Raw genomic sequence first — 27,984 nt, 5'->3', positions numbered from 1 at the left:
CTTTGAGGGGAGTAAACATTCTAAGGTCCCACTGTGGAATTCTGAAATGGAATGGATTTACTTAAAGGCTAATTTATGGGCCTATGGGGGCTGGAGTGGGAGTTTGTCTATGCCTTGTATAGTTTGTCACTGAAGGAAGGAAAGGAAAGAAATTGACTCAATTCTGTGAGGTTCAGACCCAACTTTACATTTCTTTAAAAGTTTATCATAAGCAAGACTTGCTCAGAAAGCCAGAGACTGAGCGTTATGTATTCCAGTTTCCACCACCCTGCATTTTTCCCTCTGTGTTTACTCATTTTAAGCCTATCAAGTAATAGAAAAAGCGGATTTCACTGGAGCAGACATCTCATTGTTCTGGAGAAGATTTAAGTGTCCAGTTTATGGGAAGTGATGGGTCCCCCGATTCTGGGGAAAATAAAAATAATGGGAAGGCAGTATTTTTTTTTTAATCTTTTTATGTCTGAATTAAAAACAAAACAAAATGTAGATTTCCAAGCAAAGAAGGAGCAGTATGGTTTGTTTAGAATGTCACTCTCAAAGGATGAGATAACTAGAAATTTCCTAATGAAACAATCTTAATGGAATAGCTATCCTCTCAGATTTTATTTTTTATTTAATAAATTTTTTGAATGTTTATTTATTTTTGAGAGATAAAGAGAGAAAGAGCACGTGTAGGGGGAAACAGAGAGAGAGGAAGAATTCAAAGTAAGCTCCAGGCTTTGAGCTGTCTGCACGGAGGCTGACACGGGCCTGAACTCAGGAATCATGAGATCATGACCTGAGCCAAAGTCAGACACTTGACCAACTGAGCTACTGAGGCACCCCTTCCTCTTGGATTTTAGAGGGAGACTTTCTGCTGCTGGTTTGTTGGCCCTCCGTAGAGATGAAACTTTCCCTTGATCCAAAGTTCCTTCCTTCTCACCATGTGAAGGACATCGTATAGTAAAGACAGGGGAACTTCTTGGAATCCTGGAATGAAAGAGATGAAAATTTGACAATAAATTTCATATTAAAAAAAAAGAAAGAAAGAAAATGGCAGAAGAATCATTTCTTATAAATAGACCAGGTCCGTTTGCTACAACTCACATTCTTGTAGCAAACTCTGCCAGACATTTCTTATTTAACTGAGTAGCTAGGGGTGCGGTGGATGGAGTGGAGGGTGAGGAAGTGGGTAGGGAATTGTATGGTGGAGAATGATACAGGGTGAATGATGAGGATTAGCTGTGCATATTATTGTACTCAGGGTACTCTCTTCCTTGAGTCCCAATGTCTACCCCTGTGGATTTTCCACATTTAAGCAATAAGTAGCCACTGTAAATTACCACTTAATAAGATCAGTTCCTCATGTCAGAAATCTAAAGTGTTCCACCAGAGAGGGAAGTTAATATTTTGCTTTTACTTTTCAAGGATTGATGCATATGGTCACCATACACCAAAGAGTTTCAAATTCATTTTTAGATAAATGGATTTGTTCTCTTATTCATTTGGAATAGCAACAAAAAGGGATCTTCATAGTTGAGCCCTTATTGTTGATTTAAAAAAAACTATGCCAAAAACATGTGGAGCTTGGGACACGGGCCAAGATGGTAAACGTAATGGTTACAATTTGGTTGTCTGCGACTATTGCCTTAAAGCTCTTTTTAAAACTTGTATTTACAGAATCATTATATGTATGAACAAGAACATTTTTGTGATGTGAGCTGACTTCTGTTTAAAAGAGAGTTTAAAACAAGAAACTGTTTTAGACTTTAGATTTTCTATCCAGTCTCCTTCAAATATACTGTATAAATCAAATATTATCAGTCTTAAGTGCTGACTTCTTCCCCATGGCTAATTAAGTTACCTATTAATTATTGAAAAGCCACATTTTCATAGGTCCTGGTGTAAGTCATATTAACGAACTAATAAGAGAGATTCATCCGTACAGACATTTAAGCTGGAATCTTTAGGAGGACCTAAAGATTGTGGCCAAAAATCACTGACGAAGTCTGTTTCTCCTCCAATAGTGAAGACAATAGTTCATCAAGACCAACTATACTTGGGCCTTTTGCCTTTGGCTCTCTGATTTTTTTTCTTGGAGGCAGAAGAAAAAGACCGAGGAAAATCTGAGAGTGGATCTCCCTTCTGTTAGAGAACTGAGGACCTCAAAGAATCCTGGTGAAGTCTATAGGAATAGGGGGGAAAACAAAGCTAAATGAAGTCTTGGGGTGATCTGGACCTCTCCTTGAAGACACAAGAAATCAAGTTTGCATTTAGGTCAATCAATACTGTCTCATGTAAGATAAAATATATATGAGTTTGTGGTAGACTCCAGAAAACTGATTACTTTACTGGAGCCACTTACTGAAATAAGACCAGAAGCTTTCTTCTCACAGCCAGATCATAATCAGAAGCCATGCTATTTCCTGATTGTGAAATGTCACAGCCATAGGGGCCTGGAAAGAGTCAAAATCAGCATGACCCATAATTCTTCCCAGAAGGCTGGCCCAGCTTTCTGGTGAGAGTGGAATCAGAATAATCATGTTAGATGTATTAAAATTTTAATGGAGCCAAACCAAGATAGCCTGCTATATTTACTCCATAATGGTGATAACTTTGTCAGTGGGCCCAGAAATATTAAAGGCCATTGGTTTAAGATCCTACATCCATATCCATGTATATTTGATATCAGGCTTGTAGTATTTAAGTCAAATTGTTCTGTCTTTCTCTTAGACTCTGCTTATAAGGATTCTAAAACCTGTCATTATAATACTCTTTTATCCAAACTTCAACAGCTACATTCCTCTGTTCTAAGAAGAAATAGTGTGTGGGTCGGGGAGGAGAGGAGGAATATAAAGACATGAAAATGTGTGCAAAATTTAAGAGAGACACAAAAATTTGTTAAATGTGCACCATGTAGCAAAACTGTTTATATTCTTTTCTCATTTACTTCTTATAACAATACTGTGTATTTCATAAATGAAGAAACAGAGGTTTGTAGAGGACTTGCTTATGGTCACACAACTGGGAGGTGATAGAACCAGAATTTGAACCTAGATCTCTCGGATATCAAAAATTATACTCTTTCTCACTAAACCTCACCTACCTAAGTCACCTTTTAATAGTTTTTCTCAATAAACCCTATTGAGTGGCTATTACATTTCAAGACTTTATCAGGCGCTGAACAAAGATTATGATACACTGTGCTAAATGTGATAGGATTATGAGAAATTGAAGAATGTAAAGAAACAGTGTTGCCTTGCAGGGGACACAGATGTTCATGTGGGCTAGGAAATCTATAGTGATGCATGGCATTTTTCTTCCCCTTAGAGGAGGTGTAGGAGTTTTTCAGTTTAACAGGGCAAACAGGTGGGGGGTAGTTGAGGGAAAAGAAGAAGGTATCCGAGGTCTAGAAAGAACAGCAGAAGCAAATGTTGGAAGGCTTCAAGGTCCTGATTTTAAGGACTTCCATAGGACAGTCATTGAAAATGCACAAGGTGTCTTCCAAAGTGTACAACGAGAATGGGAGCTTTTGCTGATGGAAACCTACATGAGAAAAACTGAGCTTCAACATTTGTTACTGATGTGAATGTGTTGCCATAGTGGACACTTTCACCAACCCAAGAACAATTCAAAGAGCCTGGATTCCTGGCAGGAAGTAGGGGGCGGGGTGGTGTAGGGGAGGTGGGCAGGGATCGTGGCAGGGGACAGAGGGTCCCAAGAGAAAGACGGGTAAAGAGAGGGCTCAGGCACCAACATTAACCTTCCTTTTAAAATCCTGCAAGAACCTCTTAGACCTCTTTGCCTTTACCCATAAGTCAGCTGACGTTCACTCAGTCAGCAAAAGTCTACTAACAACAGACTCGATTGTGATGAGAGGTGCACATTCTTGTGAACTTTGTTGGGGAAGAGGAAGGAGAAAGGCTTTCGGCTATTCCTGCTTTGTGCTAAGTGTTAAGCAAGGGATCTGATTAAATTGAGGGAAAAAGAGTTTGGAAAGGGTTCATCTCTGTAATCACACCCCTTCTCTCCTATTCTGAGTGCTTTAGGGAGAGGAATAGAGTGGCAAATGGCCCATAGAAAGTTATGGAAAGTTACTTCCTGGACTAGGGATTTTGCTAATTTCTGCCCTAGCAACTATTTTCCTTAGTAGGAAACACCAACTCTTTCTCTTTTCAGTCATATTCCCAAATATACTATGTAGTGGACTTTGGGCTGAAAGCAGGTCATTTCAAGTACTGGCTTCATCACTTATGAGCTGTCTATCCTTGAACGAGTTAATATACCTATCAAATCCTCATCTTCCCATGTGTGAGATGAGAATTATGGATGGTACTTATCTCACAAGGTTTGCGTGAAGATGAAATGACATGAGGAGAGCCAGAATTGATGGAACGCTGAAAATATTTCAGGCAGTGTTCTTTCCAAATGCTTCACGTGCATTTAGATGTTAAACTCATTTGATATAGTGACCTTATCAGGCAGGTACCATTATCATTCCCATTTAACAAATGAAGAAGCTGAGCATCAGAGAGGTTAAATAAGTTCCCCAAAGCCACACCAGTATCAGGGCTGGGATTTGAACCCAGATCTTTGGGCTGCAAAGGTCACTCTGTTTGGCTACCATGTTCTACAAATTCCCCATGAGTATAAACCATTTGGGCACAATTTCGTGGAGATATGATCATGGAATAAGGATTAGCCAGGTTTTAGAAAGCCTGGCTTTTTACTTGACTCTGGCATTCAGCACATTTCTCAGTATTAGAATTTTGAAACCTTCATCTTACCTTGATGACACTTTAACTGAAACTCACTTCCTCACAAATTCTGGTTACTATATGCAGTTAAAATATTCTTTCCATGACCTGGAAACTTGAAAGGAGTGGTATATGTCTCAATCACTGTTTTAATTTTTTAAGTTTATTTATTTATTTTGAGAGACAGGGAGAGAGAAGGGGAGGACAGAGAGAGAGGAAGAGAGAGCATCCCAAGCAGGCCCCTTGCTGACAGCACAGAGCCTGATGTGGGGCTCCCTCCCACAAACTGTTAGATGGTGACCTGAGCTGAAATCAAGAGTAGGATACTTACCTAACTAAGCCACCCATGTACCCCTCAATTGCTGTTTTAAAACAATTTCATTCCAACCTGTGGAAAATAGAAGTCAATATATCAAGCCCTCACAAAATCTTTGTCCCACCATGTTTTCACCACACTTTTTGAAAACATTCCCACAGCTCAAACAAATGAAAGATGTCAGAATCCATGGTGTAACCAACAAATATCTGTATATTTCTTGGGGTGCATTTTCATGTAAGTCCAAGCCCATTCTGTTTTTATCGGCCGTTGTCTTCAAAACGGATCTCCAGATGTTGCAAAATTAGAACCTTGATTTTGACTGGCTGCCATTTTTGTTTTCCATTTTGAAAATTTCTGTCAAAAGTCCCAGGTATGAATGAGGGAGATTGCCTTTAGTCCAAAACCTACCAACTCATTTCCATGCTGCAAAAAGCTGACATGAAGAAAGCTCGGCAAGGATGTCAGGTCTGCCCTAACGTATCTATCATGGTCTGCAAGGCATGTGAGCAGGCTCTTGGCAAAACCCTGAGGAGGGGAACTTCTCCAGCTGTAGCACTAGCCTGCCATCTTTCTCTTGAACTTGGCACTTAATGAATCGGTCTTTGGCTTGTTTGCATCTTAGAGTCAGGCTGGAATAAGCTTCACTCTCAATGTAGGGCTTTTCAGTGTTGTCTCTAGTATTTCCTTTGCAATAGAAATTTTATTAACATTCATAAATAAAGTTTTCCACATACTGTCATCTATCTCTCTTCCACCTAACTTATCCCAGATTTTCTGGGGATTGTCTGAAAATGATTCACATTGCTAGTGAACAATTTCCACATTGTTCTTCCTGGTGTCTAAATAGAACGCTGCCCTTGGTGAAGTCAGTGAGAAAGATATGACTTTGTCCTCTTTTGGTCTTGTTAAACAAACAAACCTAAAAAGACATAAAACAATTTTTGCCATTGGTGGCCAGATCTCTCCTTTCCAAGCGTGTCACTGCCTGGGAGATGATGCTGCATTCTCTAAGATAAAATTAGCATCTTGCCTTAAGAAGTAGCAGAATGAGGGGTGTCTGGATGGCTCAGTCGGTTAAGCATCCAACTTTGGCTCAAGTCATGACCTTGAAGTTCATGAGTTTGAGTCTCGTATTGGGCTCTGTGCTGACGGCTCAGAGCCTGGAGCCTGCTTTGGATTCTCTGTCTCCTTCTCTCTCTCTGCCCCTCCCCTGATTGCACTGTGTCTCTCTCTGCCTCTCAAAAATAAATAAACATTTTAAAAAATAAAAAAAAAAAAAGAAGAAGAAGCGGAATGAATCTGGACTGCATGCCTAGAGACATTTTGGGGACATTAGATAGTCCAATGCCACTGGGTCGCCTGGTCATGTAGTGGCTTTGGCTTGAAAATTAGACGCATTTGTGCTGACCATCCCTTTGTTTTATGACCTAAGTCTTGGTTTCAGGAAAGATTGAAGGCAGTATTGGGCATAAGATGAATACTTATGAGGTATTAATGGGGGGGTGGGGCATTGAAATTGTCATTGGCACTCAAATAGCCCACACAAAATTGCCCCCACTTAAGAACCACTGGGTTAAGGAGATGATGAGACTGAGGCCTGGAGAGGTTCAGCAGCTTTCCTAAGGTCTCATGGCTGGTAAGTGGCAGAGCTAGGACTACAAAGCTTTTCTGAGGACAAAGTGCTCATCTACTACCCTATACCGCTGCTCCACGTCACCATCCTCTCTCTCTCTTCTGTCTAATATCATATGTCTACTGGGCATTTGCTTAGTGCACTGTGTGTGCACACCTGCATGCACTCATGTCCAGCAAATAACTGTTAATATTTCAAAGCATTCTTTTTTTTTTTTTTAATATGGAACACTTCACGAATTTGAGTGCCATTCTCATGCAGGGGCCATGCTAATCTCTGAATCGTTCCAGTTTTAGTCTATGCACTGCAGAAGCAAGCAGTATTTCAGAACACTCTTAAAGTGACTTTGCATTGATTCTTAGACGCCATCAGACAGGAATTGTGGAAAAAAGAAATTTCCACTTGTGTCATGACAGTAGCTGTCCCCGAGCCAAGAGCTGCATCTGAACAGAGGTCTGAGGTCAGAAATATGGGTACGAGTTCAGACTAGGAGTTCCCATTGCAGGCAATTCCTCATTTCCTAGCAGGGCTCGGCTCACCGCTGCCCAGGTTCTATCTCATGCTTGGGGTCAGTAGACCATCCCAGTCTCGAAGGGATAAATTAGATAATGTGAAAAGGCTTCTTACCCATGCGCTGTTGTGAAATAGAAGTGACACCCAGAGCCATAATTCGCCAATTATATCTTTTGTTTTCCTTCCCATCTTGTAGTCATTCTCAAAACCTCCAAACTCCATGCATCAGCCTCTTGTCTGAAACAATTAAGCCTCTAGGAAGATGTGGGAATGCTAATAGATTTAATGCTGTGTTTCATCCACTCCTGACTGTTGACATCAACTCTTCATGCTCAGCAACGTTTTCTCTGCGACTTCATAAGCACATGAATATTTATTATGTGGGGGGAAGCACACTACTGTTCGCAATGACTGCAGCTGAAAAAATGATAATAAACGTGAGAGATTAACAGGACTCAGGAGAGGAAGCAGTTCAGGGATGGTAGACCAGGGTCTGTGGAATGTTAAAACCACTGTCATCCAAAGAACAGCTAAAATGTTAAGAGACGCGCAGCAAAGGGACGTTGTGTTGGCAGGAAATAACCTAGGGGAGTTTTAGATTATAGTGTGTAATTAGTGTGTAATTAGCATTTGCGTAAATATTCATTCCAGGGAATTTTGTGGATAGTAGTAGCACGTATCCAAAACACACGGGAACACGTACACACATGACTAAGAAGGCTCAAAAAAAGGATATTCACGTACTCATCAGTTAAGACCTGCCTCAAAACTCCTCTGCATGGCTAAATCTTCCCTATTTCCCCTACAAAGGGCTGCTGGTGGATTCACTCAGACTTGGACGACTCTCTACTGTTTATAAACCTATTACTCCTCTTGACTCTAGACCCCTCCAGGCCCTTGGTTTACCCGGTCGTTTCTTCCACAGTGTCTACTATGCACAGTTCCACAGTACGTCCTGGATGGTCAATACCTGATGACCGAATGAATGAGGACTGGTCAAGGAAAGGATTATGTAGTTCAGTTTTATTTAACTACCTGGGAACCTGCAGCAGACACTGTGTTAGGCACTACGGAAAATCTCAAAGGAAGTTGGGACTTTTCTTGACCACACTTCTTGCAGTCTCTTCTTTTAGTGAGTCAGTCAGCCAGTCAGCAAGTTCTGGCACGTTGTGAGAACCAAGGACAACAAGTAGAGAAGTTAATAGGAATACTATCTGGTGTCATTAACACTGTGTTTGATATATACTCAGGATTTTGGGAAAGCATGGGCAGGGATTCTAACTCAGCCTGGCAGTCAGTAAAGACTTCCCAGGTTGTATGAGCTGAGTCTGGAAGGGCAAGTGGGAGTTCCTGGGGTGGGCATTGGAGCCAAAGTATAGCATGAGCAAGTTTGGCAGACAGAGAGAGAACCAGGGTGGGGAGCCTGCCAGTTGTCGGCATGGCAGGGGTTGGGGGAGGCATTAGGGCTTAGAAGCCATTGGGGAGGGAAAGGCGGTGTCCCTCAGTGAGTATTGCAGGTTCAGGGGGCCTGAACTGAGGCTGTAAGAGGTGCCAGGAAGGAGAGGCAGGGACAGGAGATGGCAGCGACAGAACTTAGTGGCTCAAAGTGTAAACTGAAGAAACTGAGGCTGAAGAGTGGGCTCCCCGGTGATGTGAGCCTCAGGAATCTTCAAGGACAGAATGCAGACACCTTAGCATGTGTCCATTTGTAAGTGGAGTGCAAGCTCCGGGCTGAGGGGGCGCTCAGGATGCAGTGTCCCTTAGTCCACGTCAAGGAGAAGACGCAATCGTACTTTGTTGTTTGCATGGAGAGTTCATGGGTGCTTTGAGTTACACATATTGGGATATCCACATAATCTTTTTAAATAGCTTACTCTTTCTCTCTTGGACTTATTCTTTGATTTCAAAGTCAACTCTGTCTAATTGGTTGCTAAGATTGGCCTTAGCATTCGGTTAGGGTTGAAACATTGCATTTTACGATCCAAATAATTGGGGAGTTAAAAATACTTCCAACAGTTTATGACTCACACTTTTCAACTCATAGATGAGAAAAACCAAGGTGGGTGACTGTGAATGCCTGTGATTTCGGCACAGGCTGAAGTTCCACTGAGTTCTACATGTGATTTCTGGCCTGCTTGGAAGGCCCTGACTTTCTCAGGTCATCCCAGACTTTCTGGCTGTGCCTGAAATTAATTACAGCCACATCCACTAGATTCAAATGTCACCTTACAGGGATAGAGAACACTTTAAGTCCCTATCAATCATAGAGTTTATGCATTTGAAAGATCTAGAAGTATAGGTTTTGACAGGCGGGAGTCAAGGTTAAGAACGAGGGGTTACAGGATGAAGGGTAATGCACAAAATTTACCTGCTTTGCAATTTGATCAGGTTGATTCAGTTTGTTTCAATTTGCCAAATATTTACTGAGCACGTGCTGCCCACGTGATGCAGTGACATGTCCTCAGGCCATCCAAGGTGGGCCTCACATGCTCCTGAGGGGCGCAGAGGGTGGAGAGTGAGTAGGTATGTATGTTCAGGTAAGAGAGGTCATGACTCGGAGAGAGAGAGAGAGAGAGAGCTCAGGCCACATGGCGTGAACCATGAGCAAGAAGGCTGTGTCGATAACAGTTCTGCCTATGTAGCAATGCACTCTTTGGCAGGTTATGCAGACCTCAGAGTTGGCTTGCTCATCTGCAAAATTGGGATGATGAGGCTTCCCTTTCTCCCTCAGAGGTTTGTTATGAAGGTCAAAGGAATTACTTCATGTTAAAGAACTTGAAATACAGAGAGGGTGTATTTCATTATTTAATTGTTAGCAGAATCAGAATTGGAACCCCAGGCTATTTGATTTAACTCCTAAGCCACAAAACTCTGTGAGCTTTTCTGGAACATTCTCCACACCACCCCCCCCCCCCCCATTTTTCATTGCTTTATTGGAGAAATCTTTGAGGTTGCTGTAGGCAGCTACATGTGTCTCTTGCTTTATAGAGGAGGGTAGAACAAGGAGAAGGAAGATGACACTGATAAATGTGGGTGAAGAATTCTAAATTTTGTGAGTCAAATACAATCCCTGGAACTCTGAAGATGCGTGGAGTCTCTTGAAAGGCTGCCTTACACACTGTGATTTAAATTACACAGTGTACATGCATTCGCTAAGTGGGTCTGCCGTCACATCTCCAGTCCCATCTTAGGGCTGGAGACTCTGAAAACAGGAGAAATTATCTTTTTCTTTTTAAAAGTTATTTATTTATTTATTCTGAGACAGAGAAGGGCAGAGAAAGAAAGGGAAAGAGAGAGGATCCCAAGCAGGCTCTGCACTGTCAGTGCAGAGTCTGGTGCAGGGCTCAAACTCATGAACCGTGAGATCATGACCTGAGCTGAAATCAAGAGTCCGAGCTTAACTGACTGAGCCACCCAGGTGCCCCAGAGCTTATCTTTTTCTTAGGGGATGGGTCTCTCAGGCCTTGCCTGCATGAGATTTTACTTTGCAGGATTTAAGTGGTCATGAAATGATAGACCTGAGCATTGAATCTCTACAGGGAGTCTATCATGAGAAACATCGCCAATACGCTATTGCTTGAGTAACTTGGAAAGCTGAAAGAAATAGGTCAATTGTGCTGAGTATTTTGAACAATTTTCCACTTGTTCTGCTTCATATCAGCTACTCATATTCTTGTTGCGACTGAAAAATTGACAGATGTCAGAGGGAAGGCTCCATGATTTTCCCTTGTCCTGGAAACCCCATGAAGAAAACATATGTATCGACTACGTCAATGGTTTTTATATCCAAGTTATGGCCCTTGTCCAAAGAGATTATTTTCCTGATTTCAGGCAGCAACAATTCATATAGCAAGGGATACTTTCTGAGCAGGTAATACATTTTGTTGGAGACCACTAGGAGGTGTGGGATGCACAAAGACGCCACTGATTCCTGTTCAACTTCTTAAATATATTATAGTGGGAACACGAGAAGACTAGATCTGACCTACAGCCACTCACAGAGGAGAAAAGAGCCACCACAGAAACAAAACCAAACCTCACATCCCCTCTGAAAAGCTTCCTGCAGCAAACCCAGCCTGAAGATTACAAGCAAGGGTTGGAGCTGAAGGGAAACTTCTCTTCCCCTCTTTGGTTTGGGTGGTAGTAGCCTGCTAAAGCCCAGCTTTACCATTTTTTTTTTTTTCCTTTTATAGTTTCTTCAGGAAAGCCCCGGGCCTCTGAGGCTGCCTTCCACCCCCATCGGAGATTTTAAATGTGAGGACAGGAAACGTTTGTCCGGCTTCGTCATTTTATGACACTGTTGCCCACTCCCCCGCTCCCACACACCCTCCTTTGGTGCCTCCCGAAAAGTTCTGCCAACGTTAAGCAACCATCTTTTAATGTGGCTTTGGCTGAACTCGTACTCTAGGAAGTGAGTGTGGCAGGGCACCCCTGTCTCAGCCAGGCCAGCCACTTCTGAGAGCTGAGCTCATCGGCCGCCCCAGCGTCCGGAGGCCCAGCCCACGGGGGGCCGTCTGTGAAGGGTGCTGGGTGGCAGGAGGGCACAAAGCAGCCTCAGCAGGGCAGGCTGGCTGCTCCTAAGACTAGCACTGTGCTTCGGATGGTAGGCACTACGTTATGAAAGACAGGTGTCCTGAGAAACAGTGATTCTATGCAGGTTCTATGCATAGTATTTTCCAGGTAATTATCTGGAAAATGACAGAAGCTATTTAAGGAAATAGAGAAACATATAGTGGTGAAAGGAATTGTCCAACTTCCACAAGCCATTCGGGTACACTGATGGAAGGGGAATCTGAGCTCTCCTTTCCACCAAATGTCATCTCCTCAGCTGCTTTTGGCCACTAGTATATTTGCAATCGTAAACACGTCATATGCTCTGCCATCCTGACTTGTTAAAACTCCACTAAGCAGTTCTGTGCAGTAGGTAAGTGGGGCCTTCCCCCTACCTTTCAGTGGAGGAAAGTGGGTTGTAGGAGTTGATGTACTGCCTGAAGCCACATGGCAAGTTCAGGTGAGACAGGTTCTAAAAATCCTGCCTCAGGCTGGGAGTCTGTGGGATACCTCAGGGCCACTGTTAAGACCCTTCACTGGCCCAGGCTTGTCAAGGCAAAGCCCTAGAAATGCATAAGACTCAGATTCGTGGGAGACCCACCTGGTTTACGTCATCACGGGATGTGATTCTCACTCTGTTTCGGCCCTTTGTGTAAACCCGGCCAAGCACTAGCTTCCCGGAATAACCCTCACCAGCACCAGAAGCCCGAGCCTTCTGCCGGAGACAGGGCAACGTGAAGGCAGCCAGGTGTCTCTCACATTGTCTAGGTGGCCGTAGAGAGGTAATTATCAATGACCAGATTTCTTTTGTGCCTTTACTATCTTACTGGATGGGCACGCAGGATGCTAGGACGAGTGTAGAAGAAATTTAAAATCCAGTTTCTAACTGTTGGTCCTGTTGAGATATTTCTCCTAATGTGAAAGAAACTTGGCTCTGTTTCAGATGAGGGAAATAATAGAGTGGAAAACACACATTTTCATGTGATTTTCTGTAACAACATCAAAGTCAAGAAAACCGTGTGAAATCGTTATTCATGACCTCTAAAAGCCACAAATTACCTTCTTAGCTTTTTGGGCTGTGGACACCTGGCTGCCTTTTCCTTCCCTGTGCACTCAGCATTGCTGTCTGGAGCATATGCTGTTGGTACCTTAGATTTATGTGTATTTTAAGGGTACTGCACCCACCTCACTTTAACACTCTTTGCTTTTGGGGTCAACCTACTGTTAAATTACTTTCAGTTTTATGGTGATCTATCAACATTAATGCTCCATGTTTTTAGGATTGAGACAACTGTGTGGAACAGGGTGTTCTTATAAATGCCGTGCAAGCACCTATAAGGCCTTTCTGTCTCCATAAAAGATCACCAAAATGCCTTTTCCCGAGCTGGTTTCTTATTTTGTGGGGTCCTCACCTATAAACCAGAGCTAAACACGGAACATGTTACAGTAAAAAACCATGCTTACTTTCAAGTCCACCCACAAGTGTGCAAGAAGATTTTGACTAGAGGCCATTTTTTTTCTGTGCACATAACAAAGCCATTCTACCGTTCCTGCCTACCTTTTGTGATTCCAAGGAAAAGCATCTAAGTAATATCTACATAAAGTATTATAATAAGAGAAATATACATTTTGTGTGTATGTGTGTGAATGCATGTATGTGTGTGTGAGTGTGTATATATGTGAATGTGTATATTTGTGAGTGTGTATGCATGAGAAAGAGAGAGAGAGAGAGAGAGAGGGAGGGAGGGAGGGAGGGAGGGAGGGGAGGAGAGAACGTGTATACATATCTGTGTCTGCCTGTCTTCTCCATCAGTGTTGGTTGTTGCCCAGGCCCAAATGTGTGCATTGAGCTCTCTCTTCTTCTCACCTTGCCCCATCTCTGTAAATACTCAAATGTCTTTGGAGGTGGGAAGGATTGGAGGTGCTCTCTTGCAGAGTAGATTTCCTTAAAAGTGATACATTCCTTTCACCATGTGGGAAAAGAGATCCAGTACAATTTAATCACCTGCCTGAGATCACACTGGATAGTGATTTTATGAGAATTCCATTCTTAGCTCCAAGAGCTAGCAATAAAGCAAATATTCCTCTTCCTTGGCACCAGGGTAACTGATACTCAGATTTCTATACTTATAATCCAGGTGGTCATTCATATACACAAGAGCTTCTTAAATAGAAACATGGACCAAGTGTGCCTTTTCAAGCGTTGTTCCAGATCAAGAGGCCAACAACCTGAAGTTACAGTCTATTGTACTAGCTGTTTTTGAGTAGATACCAGATAATGACAACAGGTAGTCCCTGTGTTTTATAAGCCTCCAATCTACTTGGAGAAACAGAGCTCTAAAACATCATAAGGAGCACAGAAAGCAACATGTGCCCCCCCCCCCCATAGAGTGTGGTCTCACAGTTGACTTGCCACAATGGGATTTGTATGATAAATACTCCTATTTGGAACACTGGCAAGAATCAGGAAGGAAAAAGGAAAACCATCAGGAGTCAACAAAGTTGTCCAAAAGCCCATGCCAGAAAAATGTGGAACTTCATAGATCTGTGCTGGGAATCTTAGTTTAGACATGGTACTTAGAATTGTGAGTCAGAGGGTTTCCCATCACTTTGGAAATTTCCAGGCTTTTGATTCAGAAGAGCTGGTTTTGAGATTAGGTGCTACTACTGGCTGGTTGTGTGACCTTGGGCAGTCCAGTGACTACTTCTCTGAGTTGCCATCTCTTCATGAAACAGAGATAGTAAGAGCAACCCAGTGCATGGGAGAATGCAAATCACAACACCGGATACCAGCACAAGGGGCTCTCACAAACATCCTGTTACCTAGTTACGGTGGCCTAGAAACACCACAGTAGACGGGACACGGGATGAATAACCGCAGAGGTAGATGTGTTGAAGAGAGCAAAAAATTCTAGCTCACAGGTGACCACAAGAGTAAGGATTGCTTACCACAGATCATTAGCTGTCAGCATAAATGTCCAGGCCTGATTCAGCCTGAGGATTTAATTATATCAGGGAAATCTGTGTCAGAGTTATCAAGAATGAGTTTACCCCAGCCAGATCCTGAATAGCCAAGAGCTTGGCATCACAGAAGGATTTAGCGTTTGTTTTTTTTGTTTGTTTTTTTTTTGTTTGTTTGTTTGTTTTGTTTTTTGTTTCTTGTATTGCATTGTAGCAATTATAAGAACCCAGCTAATGCTGCATGTGTTACTGTGCTCCAGATACTATTCAATTCTTAACTCTTTTAATCCTCACACCAGCTCATTGAGGAAGGCACCACCATTATCTCCATCTCACAGACAGTAAAGCCAAAGCTCAGTGAAGGTAATTTTCTCAAAGTCACCGGCCATCAAATGATGGGGCCATGATTTTTAATCCAAGGATTCTGGCCCTTTCAACCAAAGTCCACTCTTTTAACCAGCATATAAATGATACTAACTTAACTAAACCCTCATTTTCTGCATATGTGGAAAACATCTGAATATTTGCCTTTCAACTTTATGCTTTTGGACATTAGAAACTTTTCATTTATAAGTGGTTAAATTGATCAGTTTTTAAAAATTGGATTCTTCCTTGGCCATGCCAAGTTCAGTATTCAGTTTTACCATGTTCTATTTATGATTATATTTAAATTTTGTTTTTACTTTTTATTTGACATAATTATAGGTTCACAGGAAGTTGCAAAAATAGTAGAGAAGTCCTGTGTACTCTTCATCCAGTTTCCCCCCATGGGTATGTCTTATATAATTATAGAACACTATCAAAATCAGGAAATAGACATCGGGGCAACGTCTGTGCAAAATTCTGTGCTGTTTTATCACATATGTAGATGCGTGTAATCTACGCATGATGTAATCTACTCATTGACAATAAAAACCTTGACTGCAGTCAAGATACAAAACTATTCCATCGCCATAAAGATCTTTACACTTTCATTTTTATTCAAAATTTGTTGGTTCATCTGGAGGTTAGTTTGATGTTTGAGAAGTAAAGAACCTGTTTTCTACTTTCCGATTTCCTCAGTACCATTTATTTTATAAGTTATCATGTGGACATGATTAGAAATGTCACTCTTCAGTTCCAGCAGTACGTAATTAACAAATCCTGCATTCCTCAGACCTCAGAGCCATTGTTCCTCCCAGTCCACCACTTTATCTCCTAAAAATTTGGTCTTGGAAGCAGTGGGGTTTGATCTTTATGCCATCAGACACGACAGAACCTACATCAGGGTCTTGGGTCACTTAATTGTGCTGTTGGTGTGAAATTATTGCCTTTTTTCCTTGAAATTTATCAAAGGGGAAGGCTGTACCCATTGGTGGCTCCCTTCCAGGGCAGTATATCTCAGAAATCCTCAAGGGCCTGGATATGAGATCAGAGTTACAAAACTTCAGGTGCCAACACTTTTCTTAATTTTTCTTCAGCCTTAGTTTCCTCATCTGAAAAATGAGGAAAATTCAATCTCTCTCGGAGGGCTATGATTTTTATGAGGATTAAATGAGGTAATATATTTAAATGTACAGCTGAGGAAGGGCTTAACATAGTCTAGGATTTTTATGATCATATTCATTTCTAATAATATATCTTTGAATTCAATGGAAATATATTTTTATTATTTATATTAGTATGTGCCTTCAATCATGATGACATTTCTTATTCCCTCTTGAAAAGTCAGTGTGGGAAGTCTTAGATTTGAGGAAATATGATCATGATAAGATTTGTGTACAAAGTTGATTATCAATGTCTTAGTCTGTTCAGGCTCCCAAGACCATTCCCAGTGGGTAGCCATCTCTAGGGACCCGGCTAAGTCTTAATCCAGAGGAAACCACAGCATTTCCAAGAGTTTACCAGATAGTTTTGGATGATAACTTTGTGTTCAAGAAGCTAGGCTATGGAACTCAGCTATCCCACCCCTTCTTCCAATAGGTCTGCTCAGACCTGTTCCTTACAGGAGGCGTCACAGAGTTTGTGGTTATATCACAGTTCGGACAACTGGAGAACTCCCCACCCTCATTGTCATCTTCACCTTGGAACACAAGAACACGTCTGTGGTTAGCATGTCCCAACAGCAGCCCTGGGCATCCTGTAATTGCCTGGGGTAGAATTAACTCTGCTAGTGTCTCAGATTACATAAATCTACATCTAACCCAAGAAAGAATCTGCCCTCAAATGAGGAGAATGGATGTGAAATCCCAGTATACGCCATGAAAATACAGCAACAGCGACTAGTTTTTAAGAAGGAGAAGCAGTTTGGGGAAAAGGAGAAAATTTCTTTACTCTCTTTACCCTGCTTCATCCTCACTTTCTTTTGAAAGGTGTTTTGTATGTGTGAATGTGAGTGTTCTGCGTGTCACTGGAAAACACAAGAAGGACGCTGTGATTATCATTTTCTGAAGAGGCCCTCCTACAGGAAATTGGGCTGCAGGGGAGGAAAAGTGTGTGTTTTCCTGAAGGAAGTGCTTATAGAAAGCCAAATCTGGGAAACAAATCATGGAGAAGGTATAAATAAACTTCTGGCCCTTTGCATTTTGAATGGCAAGATAGTACCTTTGGTCCCAAGGAAAGCAATTTCTTTTGGACGTGGTCCTTAAGGCACGTGAAAGCTTCAGATTTAATTTTAAAACCAGCACCTTCATGCTTCCCATTTTTCCTAAATCGCCTGACCACAGGCACATACTCTGTAACCACCAACATTGGGAAACTTACAAATGGGAAAATTGAATTCCACTTAGAAAAAGAGTATTAGAAATCTCCGTGGAGTGAAGCCTTAAATATTGTTTCAAAGTAAGCTCTGGTGGGTTTTTGTTCCTTTTGAAAGAACTGACTTCCTTATGTTCAAACTTGCTTCGGTTATAAATTGTAATTGAAATCTTTTTTCCGTGCACTTAAAAACTCACTGACAATAAAATTTTAACAAAGAATAGGTTTTATTGGGAACAAAAAACCAAGTGGAAATTTTTAGTTGTTAGCATAGATGTTATCAAATGTCTTCTTTCATGGTATTGTTTACCAACGTATTTATACACTTTGAATAAAATGAAATGGGAAAAAAAAAATCCTTACGTTGTGGCTTTCGAGAGTAGAACTTGCTCTCAGTAAAACTTCCCGGACCTGCACAGTACCGTATGAAGCAACAGGAATCAGGGAGCTGTTTCGTGAAACATAATAGTAGTAATGTCAACGTGGGGCTCCAGGATCGAAACACTTCCCTGGTACCCTGTGCAATAATGCTGTCTGTCCCTAACTCGGTCTGGATGTCTGAGACTCAATGCCTTCATAAATCCTTCCTTCCCGTTCCAGGTTGTGATCAGGCAAAGAGGGAAGGAGACTTAAACAGGGTGTGCACATCTTGTAGGGCCCTTCAGAGCTCTCAAGGGATTAAAGTCAGTGAGTAGATAAATAAGCTTTCCTGGAAGCCGTTCACCTTCGTCTCATTCCTGCCTAGTCTATTGCAATATCGTTTTATCTGTGGTCTCTGATTCTCTTGCCCCACCTGCAGTCTCTTCTCTCTAAGGAGACTTTTTTTTTTTTTTTTTAATTTTTTTTTTTTAATGTTTTTTTTTATTTATTTTTGAGACAGAGAGAGACAGAGCATGAACGGGGGAGGGTCAGAGAGAGAGGGAGACACAGAATCGGAAGCAGGCTCCAGGCTCTGAGCCATCAGCCCAGAGCCCGACGCGGGGCTCGAACTCACGGACCGCGAGATCGTGACCTGGCTGAAGTCGGACGCTTAACCGACTGCGCCACCCAGGCGCCCCTCTAAGGAGACTTTTACAAACATAAATGCATTCATGCCACTGCCTGCTCAGAAACCCCGAGGGCATCCCATCACATCTTGTTTCCACTCTGACCTACTACCCCCTACATGGTCAGGGCCCTGGCTACCTTCTAAACCCATCTACTGCCCCTGTCCTCCTTTCTCCCACCCCCAACTAACCAAGCCCTTGCCTGGAGACTTTATACTTGCTGTTTCTTCTGTCTAGAACAGTAGATAGTCTCAGTAGAAAGTGAAATTTGCTCACTGCTTTTAAGGATCTGCTCAAATATTGCTTCCTCACTGAGCTCCCTGCCCCCACCCCATTATCACTCTCTGTCTCCTTCCCCTGCTTTACTTTTCTTCATAATATTTTTCACTCTTGGATATCAGATTACACATATTCCTCTGTTTACTGCCTGTTTCCCTCATCAGATCAGAAGCTCCCTGAGGGGAGAGACTTTGCTTGCAAAGTTTACTGTGGAAGCCCTATATAGGAGCTCAATAAACGTGTCGAATGAATTGTTTTATGTTAGTGAATGTGAACACCTTCCCCTCTGGCGACTTCTCGTCCTTTCTCTTCATCTAATTGAACATAAATAAAATTGTATAATATTCACTACTGGGGATTGTCACAACATATACATTTCAGAACTTGAATGGTCAATAGAGATCATCTAGCCCATCAGTTTAAAGGTTTCAAGCCCAACCTTTATTTTCTCCTTGCTGAGATGCAGAGTATAGTCTCATATACTTTTGAGAAGACTCCCATGGGTATTCCCATATTTGGGAATTCTTCCCCCCACCAAACAGTAACCATTCCCACCCATCATTGCTCTAAGAGAAGCTTTCCAAACATTTCTAATCATTAGAACTATTAATAATGTCATAGTCTTGTTCCCTAGAAGCAGCATGTGAGAAAGGGATTGGGGTGCACTGATTTCATGAGGGAGTAGTCTTTAGGAAAAAACTGGAAGAGAGTGAAGAGAGCAAGATAGGGAAAGAGAAGGAATCCCCAAGGAAGTGATCTTAGGTAAAGTGTAACTTTGGCCTGATACACAGGGCTCACAGGGCAGAACCCTCCTTCCCTTCAAAGGGTCTAGGCTAAAGAACCTGATACCAAGCAGTCATTGGGTGCCCTGGGGCTGGGGTGGCGGGTGGGTGGCTGGCTTCCCAGGCATGTATCCTTGTCTGTCAGCCAAGGATAAGTCACTGGAGAAGGTCACAGGAGAACATCCTCAGCAGTCTTACTCAAAGCAAGCAAAGGATGGGTGTGCTGGCTGGTCCACAACCTCTACCACAGATGGTTTCTCAGTAGTGACTATGCACCACAGGTTATAGTTGTCAAATTCATTGCACATTGGAATCCCTTGGAGGGCTACTTGAAGTCCATATCGCTGGGCTCCAGTCCCACAATTTCTGACACAGACAGGAAGCGGGGCCCAAAGATTTATTCTAACAAGTTCCCAGGTGGTGCTGATACTAGTCAGGGGTTAGGTGAACAGTTTTGAAGATGGTTGGGTTATATCATACTTAAGAGTCCCTTAAAGAATCTCAGACAAAAGAAACACAAATCTCAATCCCAAAAGCACTGGAAGTAACAGAAGTCCTTCTCGAAATTCTCTTGAAGAAGGGGTAGGGGTATGTATACACTACACCACACTCAGCAAACTTTCTAAGAGATAGGTGTTATTTATTTATTTATTTTTAATTTTTTTAATGTTTATTTATTTTTGAGAGAGAGAGAGAGAGAGAGAGAGAGAGAGACCATGAGTGGGGGAGGGGAAGAGAGAGGGAGACACAGAATCTGAAGCAGGCTCCAGGCTCTGAGCTGTCAGCACAAAGCCCGAACTGGAGCTTGAACTCATGGACCACGAGATCATAACCTGAGCCGAAGTCGGACGCTTAACTGACTGAGCCACCCACCCAGGCGCCCCTAAAGGATAGTTTTTAGATACTGTTCCTCTGCTCACTTTCATCCTTACCACAACTACCATCTCCCCCTCTCCCCCACCCCCCGTGTCATAAAACATTCTCTGAGTGTTAGCTCTAAGATGGGCCACTTCTTTCCCATTACGGAAAGTGTTGTAGAATGCAGGACAGACAGACATTATCACAAACATATCCTTGAATTTGCTTTTATTTACGTAGAAACAAGCTATGTGTGTGTTTTTACTCTATAGCTCTTAGGAACAAATTGCTTATGATCTGCCTCACAGTTTATGGAAACGATACATATGTCCCAGCCTCTCTTCTGTAGCGGATGAGTAAGGGGTACTGGGGGGTGAGGTCTTTAATGTTCTACCTCAGACGGAATTTTTCTCTTTCTTCCACCCCATTCCTCCTACATCCTCAGTTTTCTAGATCTTGCTAAACAGGGTAGTTTTAGGGTTTAGGGTATCTATCTATATATTTGTGTAAATGAGAGAAGTTGAGAGAGATTTCTAAAATCATGCCTAAGGAAAAAAAGAGATTAAAAAAACAACAAAAAACAAAAAAACCTCTGTAGTCACATTAAAAAATGTGTCCAGGGGACCCTGGGTGGCTCAGTCCATTAAGTGTCCAACTCTTGATTTTGGCTCAGGTCATGATCTCGCTGTTCATGGGTTTGAGCCCCGTGTTGGGCTCTGTGCTGACAATGCAGACCCTGCTTGGGAATCTCTCTCTCTCTCCCTCTCTCTCTGCTCCCACTCTGAAAATACACAAACAAACTTTAAAAAAAATTAAAAAATAAAAAGTAAGATTAAAAAAATAAAAACTAGCCCAGGAGCAACAATAATAACAAAAAGTGCTAAAACTAGATAATTTTATCTGAGTGGACAAGTTTAGCAAATAATCATCAGTTTATTGAAAGATCAGCCAGAATGTTCATCAGCGGTTGTATTATCATTTGATTATTTTTTTTCCCTGGGATCTTAATTTAAGAAAATTTCCTTCAAGAGTTTTGACTTGAAAAGATGCCATCTAAAATAAACTCCTGGTTTGTCTGTCGGTGCTCTGTGTTTGGAGTGTGGAATGCGGCCCGAAGATGTTGGAAGAAGGGTTCTCACCAGTGGAATGGGCTGAGGAAAGGAATAGGGAGTAATCTGTGTTTGCCCAAGAAGGCTCATGTTCACTTAGGTTAGGATCCCTGCTTGAACAAGGTGGTGAAACTTCTTCTTCTTTTTTTTTAAATTTTTTAATGTTAATTTATTTTTGAGAGAGAGAGAGAGGGAAACACAGAATCTGAGGCAGGCTCCAGGCTCTGAGCTGTCAGCTCAGAATCCAACATGGGGCTCAAACCCATGAAGTGTGAGATCATGACCTGAGCCGAAGTCGCACGCACAACCAACTGAGCCACCCAGGCACCCCAAGGTGCTGAATCTTCTAATTCGGAGATGAGAATCCCAGACACCCAGTAGGACCCGTCAGAGAACGCTGGTGAGTGAAGGCAGAAGAGGGAAGAAACGCAGAACGGAGCCCTGTGGTGGCACACTTCCCTTTCTGGGGACGACACAGGCTCAGCTTCTGTGTTTAGAAAGGAAAGCTGCATCAGGATTTTGTCATGAAATCTTACAATGGAGCCATACCAATTCCTCTTTTCCTATCCAGTTCCCCTCCCCAAGCTCTGGTCCCCCATTCTTTTGAGACCCAAACACTATAGCTTCTGGACTTCACTCCCTCCTGTGGAATTCTAGCCCTCACTCTCTGAGCCACGCATATGAATTTACACTGTTTTGTGAATTCTGTTTTTACGGGAACTTTCGAATCACTGTCAAAATGTCTTCATGGTACCCCAGCTGGATCGTAAGCTTGTGAACTCTCTCAGCACAATGCCCCGTCTCAAGGCTTTGTCCTCCCTCGACATGCACAGGGCAGGAGGGCCGGCCTGCACTTAGTACCCACGCTATGGCAGAGGCTCTGTGTCCTTATTCATGGCTCTGTAAGCCAGGCCCACGCTGAAGATGAGGAGACAGTGTCAGCAAGCCCACCTGGCCTGGCCCACTCATAAAGGGAGGAGCTATATGCTTCTGACTGCCTTTGACTTTGCTGCCCTTTCCATTATTGCCTTTGTCACGTAAGGCTGCCATAACAGAAACGTCATAGAGTGAGTGGTTTGAACCACAGACGTTTACTTCTCATAGTCCCGGCAGCTGGAGGCCCGAGGTGAAGGCACTGGCAAACCTGGTGTCCGGTGAGACTCATTTCCGGTTTGCAGATGGCCTCACCTGGCAGAGGGAGCAGAGAGAAGAAGCCATATTCTTCTTATAAGGCACTAACTTATTCAAAAGGGCTCCACCCTCATGGCCTAATTCCATTCCAAAGGCTCTGCCTCCAAATACCATCACACTGGGGGTTAGGATTTCAACATGTAAACCTTGGGGGTGTGGCAGGACACAAACATTCAATACATTACAATTATTTGGACTACAGCTACTTGCTTGTAAATAGGTATTTTCAGCAATGAATCAGTGATTGAGTATTCCAATTATTTTTTATACTGACTGCCAGATTACAATCATTTTATAACTTCTAGGATATGCTATTTGTTAAAGTGGGAATAGGAACAGAGAAGGAGGTTAATGAGGTCTGATCAAAAATATAACCACCCTCTGGGGCACCTGGGTGACTCAGTTGGTTAAGCGTCCGACTTTGGCTCAGGTCATGATCTCAAGGTTTGTGGGTTCAAGCCCCACATCGGACCCTGTGCTGACAGTTCAGAGCCTGGAGTCTGCTTCAGATTCCATGCCTCCCTCTCTCTCTGATCCTCCCCTCCTCAAGCTTTCTCTCTCTCTGTCTCTCTCTCTCTCTCAAAAAAAAAAAAAAGTTATATATATATATATATATATATATATACATATATATATATATATATATATAAAACCTCCCTCCTTTCAGCCACAAGCAATTTCATAAGAACAGATCAGCTCTATTTTCTAGCCAGATAAAACATATTGTGTTTCATGAGGCAGAGCTGGAAAGCAGTGTATATCTCACATTGTATGGTGTAGGTAACTTGATTTCCCCTTCTAATTTGTTGTAAGATGTTGCACAAGCCTCCTATAGCATGATACAGTGTGGAAAAGAAACTACCTATTGCCTCTGTAGAGAAAAAGAGTTTAAGATCATCTTAAACTTGGTTTGGGTTTGCAACAACCCTTCCTTGTAAGGGAATGACGACCATATAAAACCAAAGTATATTTGTTTCTTTTCTTATACTTATTAGAACTACTAGTTAGATGCTATCCTTGAAAAGAAGGACATTGGATCAAATGTTTCAACATTGAGCCTCTGACCTAGCCTCAGAGAAGGATGGCGTCTTGGAGCCAGAGAGGTGGGTCCCCTGTGGGGTCCTTGGTATGGGCAGGTCTCACCTCTCCCTAGCGTTAAACTTAGGAGATTTTAGAAGATGCTGACAGTCCTCCATTCATTTTAGACTTTTGGATTGGGGCTCCTGGGTGGCTCAGTCAGTTAAGTGTCCAACTCTTGGTTTTGGCTTAAGTCATGAGTTTGTAAGTTTGTAAGTTCAAGCCCCGCCTCGGACTCTGTGCTGACAGTGCAGAGCACACTTAGGATTCTCTCTCTTGCCCCCTCTCTCTGCCCTTCTTGTTCTCTCTCTCTGTCTCTCTCCATAAATAAATAAATAAATAAATAAACTTTAAAAGAAACCAGAAAATTTGGATTTTGTTGTCACTGGATCTTGGGGAGATCCCGTAACCTTTTCAGTGATCTGATAACAGAATTCTCCCACATCACTGTCAGTTGCAAGATTCATCTCAAATGTGATTCATATGTCAGTTGCCACGGGAGAATAAAATGTCTGAACTTAAAATCTTTTTAATGTTTATTTATTTTTGAGAGACAGAGACAGAGTGCGAGCGGGGGAGGGGCAGAGAGTGAGAGGGACACAGAATCTGAAACAGGCTCTAGGCTCTGAGCTGTCGGCTCAGAGCCTGACACGCGGCTTGAACGGGGGCAACAGGGAGATCATGACCTGAGCCAAAGCCGGATGCTTAACCGACCGAGCGGCCCAGGTGCCCCTGAACTTATTTTAAGATGAAAGTTCCTATTTCCCCCCAGCCCAGGCCTACTTCAATTTAGAAGTCTACAGTGGAGGGGTACACAGGGCAGAGGAGGGGTACACAGTTGGCTTCTCTTCCATTTTCTCACTGTCATTTGTCTTCTACCCCCTTCACTCCCCCCTCATGCCCCATCTACCCCCCCCCCCCCGCCTCCCACCACCACCATTCCAGTGTCCTGCTGGAAAAGGACTCAAAGAGAGCAGGGCAGAAAAAGCCTCACCTGACTGATGTTGGGTAGACTCTCTCTGCGCTTGGAGACTGCTTGAGGCTGGCCCTCCCATGCTATGCTTTCAGGGGTCTTCCACTCAGAAAATCCCACTGCAGGCCCCTGACTCAGACGTGCCTCCCTGCACCTGCCAGTTAGCATTTCCTCAGCCCCAGGCTTGAACCCAGTGGGTACCATACACCTCCAGTTCTTCCTTTGTTGTCTTCCCCAAGCCTCTCTTAAAAGCTTGAGGGAAGGAGGATTCTTACATGGCCAGAGGGTGGTATTCTCATAAATGCTGCTATGCTCCAGCATTCTCATTCTCAGGAGGGGGCTGTTGACCTAAGGGCTACAAAACTAATTCTCTCCACCTCCTTGCAAGTCCTGCAAAGGTGGTCTAGAACCACAGCCACCTGTTATTTTGCATTTAACCTTTGGGCCTTTTGTGTTTAACCAAAAGAGAGGTGGCCATGATTCTGTTTTAATATCCTGTAGCACTTTAAGTCCAACTTTGGACATAGGCAGGTAGCAGGCATCAGTTTGAGTATTTGTCTGGGAAGTACCAGGTGTGTATAGAATTGTTTGAATTATTCTTTCAAACACTTATTCTTTCAGACTCCAGCCCCCATCTTCTCTAACCTCTACTCTCATCCCCCTGCAACATGCTGTACATTTTCTTTCATATTCTCTTCCCTCTTTAGGAAAGGAGGCATTATGACCACATCAGGGGAGATCATTGGGCATCTACCTCGCTTTTGCCATGTAGAAACTGTCCAAAGGTATTAAGAAATATTTTAATTTTTTAATGTTTATTTGTTTTTGAAAGAGAGAGAGAGAGAGAGAGAGAGAGAGAGAGAGAGAGAGAGAATGACCAAGGGAGGGGCAGAGAGAGAAGGAGACACAGGATCTGAAGCAGGCTCCAGGCTCTGAGCTGTCAGCACAGAGCCAGATGCAGGGCTCGAACCCCCGAATTGTGAGATCATGACCTGAGCCGAAGTCGGATGCTTAACTGACTGAGCCACCCAGGAGCTCCATTTTATTTTATTTAAAAAAAAATTTTTTTTTGAAATATTTTTAACTTTATGTCACTTTCCATGGCGACACTATTTAGCTAACATTAATTACTGAAAACAAAACAAAACAAAACAAAAGAAACACAACTACTCACTCCCCCCGTAAAAAAGTCCAAAGATTTCCTGAGATTTGTCATGTACTGAGTTAAGTGTCTCTAAAACTGAGGTCTCTGGTTTTGCTGTAGTTTCTGTTTAATCTCCCAGTTTTGCCTGAAGCCACGAAGTCGACCTCAGAGCAGAGCCTCTCTCCAGCCCTTACTGCCAAAATGAAAACCATGTGCTTGTGTGGGTTTTCTTTGTTTTTCTTTTTAAAGTTCTTCTCCATTATTTAATGAAACTATTTAGTAATGCATAGGTCTTAAATAATAGGGTTCACATGGGCTGTTATCAATTAAGTCACATTAACACAAACACTTGTTCTCAGAAGCAAATTTAACTCTGGACATGTTTAAAGCCGATTGTAACACCCTGGAGGAAGTTAGAAACTCTTTGAATTTTTACAAGTCAGACTATACAGGACAATACATAAAAATAATATGTGTATGAAATACTTAATACTTGTACAGCTCCCATCCATCCTTTCCTCCTTCCAGGAAGGCAATTTATCAACCTAAACTCCCATCCTGGGTAGTGTTACTTTTGACCCCGGTTTAGCAGTAGAAAAATCTAATTCACACTGGAGGTATGTCCCATCCCAGAACTCGGGATGCAAATCACAAATCTGTATGCCGAGTGGGTTGTGGAGATGCCTCTTCTTTCCACCTGCCAGGAGTTAAGATTGTCTGGAAAAGAAGAATTGCAAGGGTATGACTTGAATTCTGAAAATCATGCCTTCTGTTCTACTGAAACAATATTTTAAAGAATAAAATCCTTTTTTGTTTTTTTTTTTTTTGCTTTAAAACAGACCAACCTAGTACAGACAGGTCATTCTTGAGTATTTGTTCATGCCATTTGCATAACAGAGAATGAGCAGTTTATGGTCAGTGCAGCAAACACAATGGAGGTGTTGATGTGGGGGTGGGATGGAGAGATTTTGCCACTGTGACCCAATCTGCACAATTGCAAACAACATTTGGCCTTCTCAAAGCCCCTTCTCTTACTTCCTGGCACATTCTCTCCTGCCTGACTGCAGGATGGAAGGACTATCACTCTCTAGCATGCTCCAATGGTGAATTCTCCTTATTTCCCACAAAACTAACAAGCAAAAAAGCCCAACTCTTCATTTCCCAGCGGGTGCTCTCACTAGAAGAACAAATGAAGTGAGGTGATTTGCAGTTGGATGTGAGCCACTGCTCACTGAGCCACTGATATGTACGTATCCAGCGGTGAGCTGGCATATCCCCCTCGGATATGGCCACGGACAGCAGCTCACACTCTACATGTGTGGGCGGAGTTTACCCGCCATCTCCCCCACCCCCAGCCTCCTGTGTCTCTATCTCTTGGCTGGGCACAAGCATGTCACCAAGCATGCAAGCTACTGAGTGGATAATGTGTCCAGGCTTCTCGCCCCCACTTCATCTTCTAACCTGGTTCTGGCTCAGTTTCCCCAGACTTGCCATTGGACATTCTCACTGCCATTTCAGTGACTGAGCCCATAGGTCGGCTTGTCATTTCCTCAACCCAACAGGCTGCTGGTACACACACCAAATCCCATTCTGCATCTTCGGAGCCCTTTGATTCCTCAGACATCTCTTCCATCTGGTTTTCTGTCCTCCTCCCTTCCTCTTGGACCACTGTCTCCTTCTTTGTCCCCTTATCGCTCTCCCCCTGGACACGCTAAACTGAGGATTGGGTTTTACAGCACTTCCTAATCGACTTAATCTTTTTTCTCCACTGGCTGGTTCTCTGAGGGCAGTTTTGTGCCCATCTGCCTGTCATTAGTGCTGGGCACAGAGTAGCTGCTCAGCAAGTGTTAGTTGAGTGCACCGACTGGATGTGGGCATTGTAAAAGATGAACTTGTGAACTCATTTGCTGAGCTGAGTGGGGGATGTATTCCTGACTTTAGTCCCGGTGGGCTCCTAATAAATTCCTGTGGAGTTTTGTTGAGTACTGAAAGCAGAAACTTTCCAGTCTTGCTTGGTAATCCCTCCTCCCTGCTTCCAGCCAGAGGAATGGTCACCAGCAATGAGAAACACTAGTT

At 42.8% G+C, this 27,984-nt stretch overlaps 1 protein-coding gene and 1 non-coding gene across 2 annotated transcripts in view; one reads left to right on the top strand and one right to left on the bottom strand.

Annotated features, from left to right (window-relative positions):
• Nucleotides 1-27,984, top strand: part of SUGCT (succinyl-CoA:glutarate-CoA transferase) — a 758,154-nt gene that overhangs the window by 592,083 nt on the left and 138,087 nt on the right. The gene's annotated exons all lie outside the window — the stretch shown is intronic.
• LOC123607751 lies at nt 6,905-7,006 on the bottom strand. Its single transcript, XR_006716899.1, has one exon. It is a non-coding gene; the product is annotated as a U6 spliceosomal RNA (small nuclear RNA).

Source organism: Leopardus geoffroyi, chromosome A2, assembly GCF_018350155.1.
Source record: "Leopardus geoffroyi isolate Oge1 chromosome A2, O.geoffroyi_Oge1_pat1.0, whole genome shotgun sequence".
NCBI lineage: Eukaryota > Metazoa > Chordata > Mammalia > Carnivora > Felidae > Leopardus > Leopardus geoffroyi.
Note: the sequence above shows the minus strand (reverse complement) of the source record. Positions and strands in the feature narration are given on the sequence as shown.